The following is a 6,047-nucleotide window of genomic DNA, read 5'->3' on the forward strand; positions in this document are numbered from 1 at the left end:
TATATATAAAGAAGTCATGAATTAGACACATAAACTTCATCAAAAGTGTGCTCAGAGAAAAACACAAATAAGCTGAAATTTATTTATTAATGCCAACGTTTCGGCCGAAATTTCAGACCTTCATCACAACTAACTATAAAAACAGGATAACAAGCATAATGGTTAGATGGAGTTACAGAAATTATGTTTCTTATGTACCTTGTTTTTCTGTAATCCTATTTAATCATTATGGTTGTTATCTTTTTTTTTTGTTCTTAGCCTTGATGAAAGCCTAAAAATCTGGCCGAAACGTTAGCACTAATAAATAAGTTTTTACTTATTTATGTTCTTCACTGACCGTAAATAAGTTTTTTTTATAGTTTAAAATCCTTCAAATCTATTTTCTCAAATGTTAGATTTTTTATTTTTTTTCTAAGCTCCATGGGTGCGTGGGGTTGATATGAAGGAATAATGGGGAAATGGTTTGAGGGGATTTTTTTTTTATTAATTATTTTTTATTTTGATTTTTAAATAAGTAAGTAATTGTACATACAAGTAGGTACAATGTCATAATCGATTAAGTGGGTGGGGCGGATTATTCCATACTTATAAAAATTTCACTATTAATTTAACGGGTATATCATTTTATACTAACCATTATAGCAACTGAAATACCATTCCTATATAATAACTAACAAGGACAGACTACCCATGTAGCCTGATTTTAGTAAAACTTCTTTTTTGTGTTACTATGTCAAAAACTTACTCGTACGTGTTTTGAGAGTTCTTTCCAATGGATCCTAGGAACCGAGAAAATAAAATAAACACATTAAAAAAAAAATTGCAACATCTCTATTTTTCCGAAGTTATTCAAGGAGTTAAATATGATAAGTTACAACATTAAAACTTTCTATGTTTATTATTCCCTAATGCAGTGCTGCTAAGATCAAAAGCCTTTCCAATAGATTTGTTTTTTTCATATATATTATATTTGACATAATATTATATATAACAAAATGTTGTTGATTTAAGTGTATAAAAAAATACAAAAACTGCAAGTCGTTTACAGTAAAGTAGACAAAAAAAGTGTTGTTTACGATAAAAAATTTTTTGTTTACTTTTGCAATGAATAGTTCTCTCATAAAATACTTAGTTTCCACTGGTGTATTGTAAAACAATTTACCCAAAGTAGATAGTTGTTATTATGGTTATGTATATGTTTTGAGTTAACATTGCCGTGACTTGACTTAGTTAAGATCCTCCTTTGCGATAGTATTTTTTTTTTTTTTTTTGGTTTGGATAAATAAATTCTAGTTGCAAAATTTTCGTTCAATTTTTGCTTGATAGTGATTTTAGCTCAAAGCTAAGACCCAAGAATATTTAGAAATTTTTTATTTTGTATTTTTTTTGTTGAAAATTGCTTGTTATTTGAGAACCATTCATATACTTGTTTTTCTTTACTTCTTCCAAGTGTTATATAGAATTACTACTATTATTTCTATCATACCTTTCCTTTCGGTTTCTTCCTCTTCCTTGCATAGTTCCTGCTGCTGGACAGAGACATCCTTCCAAGAACGTCCTCCTACAGTTCTCCATCTCTCGGATGAGGACTGACTCCCACAGATCGACAGTATAAGGGGAGAAAGGGGGGTCGGTTTGAAGGGGGAGGGGGTGTTCGAAGCGGCAGTGCATCCCCGGCGTTGGCCCCAGGCAGAACTTCGCCCGGTCGACCTACGCCACTTCGTCAGCCAAGGTAATAATGGACTGAAAAGAAACAGGACGTAGTAGAGCATATATTCTCCATTAAATATACTTACCAGCTTTTATAAAAAGCAATTTTAATATCCAAAATAAAATTTTAAAATTAATAATGTAAAATACACACCATTTGTCTCTACCTAAAATCTTATAGTAAATTCTAAAAAACTTATAATCGACCATATTATTAAAGAAGAACTCCCTCCCCCCACAAAAAAAAAAAAAAAAAATTAACAATCTCAGTTTCTGCCCAAGTCTGATCTGTCTGTTTAAGTCCAAATCCAAGACTTTTATAATCACTAATATTTATTTTTAATTTATTTCAGTGTTAGAAAAAAAAAATTTATTAACCAAATAAATGAACAAATGTCCTTGTAGGATTCGTGTATATATATAATATATTTTAAAATACCACTTGATGCAAAAAAAAATATCGGAGAAAACAAGCCTAAGAATGTGAAGCTAATCACGCCTAAAATATAGGACTGATATGAAAAAAAAAAAATACAAAAATCAAAAATATTTAAAGAAAATCAATAATACTAAAAATATAAGATTTTTTTTCGATGAGCCACTCCATCTCAAATAACAAATTAATTAAATATTTTAACAAAAGTCTTAAAATTATAAAATAATATTTAGTAAATATAGATAATATACTTTAGAATGTGTAATAGTATGTCTTCCACCCTTCAAGTATAATTATGCGAAAAGTTATTAATCTGGACCCGAAATGCCTCAATAAAAAGATTATAAGTCACCTGTGATGAACCCTTGTGGTAAGTACAACTTGGGTCAAGAAGAAGTAAAAACTTTATTTTTTTTTAAATATTGAAAAATTAAATTTTTAAAAACTTATTATATTACATTTTGTTTTATTACTATGAATAATAGATTATTTCACACCGCAGAGTTAAGATTTTAAATATCAAAATAGACCGCACAAAACGGAATGACATGTATTACACTCTTTAACTGCAATTGATCCGATCAGTTATCAGTGATGAACCCTTGGGTTAAGGTTGCCGATTTTTTTTTGTACCCATTCGATCTCAAATAACTCGAATACAAGTAAAAACTAACGAATTTTAGAAAATTACTCACGAATGATAATAAAATATTTTAGCAAACCGAATATATTAATTTTCAGTTTATCACAATCCCACTGTGAATAAATAATGAATGATTTTACATTCAGAGACTATTACTTATGTCTTAAAAATTTTAGATAAATACTGAATAAAATTAAATATAATTCACACAATGTGGATTAACCCTTAATAAGTATAAGTGATGCGAAAAATTATTGGGCAGAAGAAGAAATGCCTCATTAGAAGATTATCAGTTATTACAGACGAACCCTTAAGGTTTAAAGTCAGAAACTTTTTTTTTTTTGCTGAGAACCGATAAATTTCAGATAACAATTCAAGTACAAGTTACAAAAACTAATTTCTGAAATTCATTCAATTAAAAATATCTTATCGTAATTAAATTTGATTTTATCATAAACACAGAAAATAAATGATTGATTTAACATTCGGGGTCTATTTCACGCTAAAGTGTTAAATAAATATTAAATACAGGTAAAAATAGACTACACAAAGCGGGATTGCGTGTCTCACAACCCTTAAATTATAATTATTGCGAAATGTCATTAGACGTATAAAGATATGCTGCGAAAAAAAAATGATCAGCTATGAGTAATGAACCAGTAGGTTAAGGCACCAGTCGATCTAAAATAACAAACTGATTATAAGTAAAAAATAACTAATTTCTGCAAATTACTTATTAAGAAATATTGCCGAAATTGAAATATTTATCAAAACGAACCTATTAAATTTCATTTTATTACAATCGAAAAGGAAATGGTGGATTATTTCTCACTAATGAGTTAATATTATAAATAAAAGTTGAAATTTGAATATATACTCCACAAAGTGGAATTATGTTTCTTACACCATCAAATTTAAATTAATTTGAAAAGTTATTGAAGTGAACAAGGAATGGCTACCAAAAAAGAATTTATCAGTTATTAGTGATGAACCTTTTGACTAAGTCCGAAAACGTTAACAGAAATTTCTTATATAAAAACTACAATGTTGTATGTTATCATGATCGAACCGTTGGGCGTTCATTAAATAAGGACATCAAATTATAAGGAATTTATATTTATTAAAATGAATAACTGTCGCCACTAACAAAAATTTTTAAGCACAAAAAATAATTAATTATAAAAAAATCTTCATGAGCAGATAAAGGAGTTAGTAAAAATTTAGTTTTCCATTATTAAAATGTTTTAACAAATAAATGTAATTTAATTAGGTGAAATGAAAATGTCCCATTGATGAATTTAAGAACATTTCGGAACCATCGCCTCATTCTCAGGCTACTTATCACTATTATTTATTATAATTTCATTTTTGATACGATATCATTTCTCCTTATTTATTCCACCATATAAAAATTATAACAATATATATTATTGTATACAACTGTTAAAAATTCCATTTTCTTGTTTAAAACAAGTCTTTTATTAACTTCGTTGTTATAACCTTATTTGATAGAGGTTAGATTCACCTTATTAAATTATTGTATTACTCTTACAGTCAATTAAATTTATATTATTAAAAAAGAAAATCAAATTTTTAAATACATTCAATGAACGTGTCTTCTATTTGAAATATTCATTTACATTAAAATGAAATGTATAAAAAAAAAAATACAATTGCATGGAAATAAACTTTGGGTTAAAATATGATTATGTACTTGTACATCCAACTTGAAATGATTAAAACAAGAGAAGATCATGAGGTAAGTAAATAAGTAAACAAACTAAGTATTATCAATTTTAGTTGAACTAAAAAAAAAAAATACATATTAGTAATTTTTTACGTTGTTCAAATCATATTTATAGAAGAATGAAGAGAAAAATTTTGTAATCGTGAGAGAATCTTAGCTTGATGTTATTTTGAATTTTTTTTTTTCTTCAGTTGGAAATGTTCTGTACCTGAGTTAACCAATGAATAACGCCGTTTCAGAACTGGAATTATAAAATTTACTTTAAATTTGTGTGTTTTACTTAAAACTAGTAAAAATGCTCTTATCGACTTACATCATTGTTCAAAAAAACTTTTGGTGAAATTTTAATTATTTTTTTCTAAACTGAAATTTAAAAAATTAAGAAACAGATATCTATTTTTCAAAAACCACTATATCTCGAGTCTCAGAGAACATAGAATGCTCTCAAATTTGTTTAAAAGTAACTTCAAATATGTATAGAGAGTAATTTGAAAATGTAATTAGATTACTACTATGTTTAATTATTGCTCTAAGAATATCTTTTAAATTTCCAATCTTGGTTTAATGAATGTAGAGTCTTCTAGTCGAAAGTATCAATTAATTTAAAACAAAATGAATCCAAAGTCAATAAATTTAATACTGCATGGAAATAAACTTTGGGTTAAAATTTGAGTGTGTACTATTTTATATAACTTGAAGGATGTGGGTGCTACTAACTGCAAAGACACCGGGTTAGAATACGGTTGTAGCAAGATAATAATTTATTCTGTTACTCTAGTCGTGAGTCAACCTTGTGGGTTCGGGAGCCCTCCCAGCCAGGGATAACCCTCCCTTTCTTGTATTTCCGTTTTCTAAAAACAGTACTTCTTTACAAAATGGTAAATCCCTGGGCCTTATAGGTTGTAGCGTTTCACATAATCACATACAACTTAAAATGATTAAAACAAGAGGAGACATGAGGTAAGTAAATAAAATATTAATTATCGTTGTAGGTTAATAAAATAATTGGTTTTTCTTTATTCAAAAAAGTTATATTAACCAATGAATAATGCTCATTTATAGAGCATAAATCATAAAATTTTAAGGAACTTTGTATTATGGCTAAAATAAAAGAAGCCAAAATTTTATTAACATACCACATTGCACCAAAAAATTAATTTTTTTTTTTTAATTATGAAACGGTTATTTATTTATTTATTTTTTAAAACAGTAGCTCTAGTTTGATAGATAGAATGATCAAATTTATTTTAAATATGTCATTAATCAATTGTGGTACATTGATTGCACCAAAAAAAAAGTTTTGGTTTTATTTTGAAATGGACGTGTTTCAAAGATATTGCCGTAGATGGGAGTCTCTTTTTCTACCGTTGCCCCTCCGTAGACTACCCCAAAGCTATTAGGGTTGTTAAAATAAATATAATGTGTAAAATAAGTCAAATAAAATAATTTTTGTTTTGTTCAATTTTACCACTATTCAAGCAATGTAGCGATGTAGGTGTATATATATATAT

At 27.4% G+C, this 6,047-nt stretch overlaps 1 protein-coding gene across 2 annotated transcripts in view; it reads left to right on the forward strand.

The window, feature by feature from the left end:
• Positions 1-1,673: 1,673 nt before the first annotated feature.
• The window catches only part of LOC106687086 (tachykinin-like peptides receptor 99D), a 655,917-nt gene continuing 651,543 nt past the window's right edge, over positions 1,674-6,047 (forward strand). Inside the window, exon 1 of one of the 2 annotated variants that reach the window (XM_067053117.1) lies at positions 1,674-1,732. The gene's annotated coding sequence lies outside the window, so the exon portion shown is untranslated. The remainder of the gene's footprint in view (positions 1,733-6,047) is intronic. The other variant, XM_067053116.1, reaches the window with a different exon arrangement.

The sequence above is a fragment of the Halyomorpha halys genome, unplaced genomic scaffold (assembly GCF_000696795.3).
Source record: "Halyomorpha halys isolate HHAL.00 unplaced genomic scaffold, Hhal_1.1 Scaffold4.1, whole genome shotgun sequence".
Classification (NCBI taxonomy): Eukaryota; Metazoa; Arthropoda; class Insecta; order Hemiptera; family Pentatomidae; genus Halyomorpha; species Halyomorpha halys.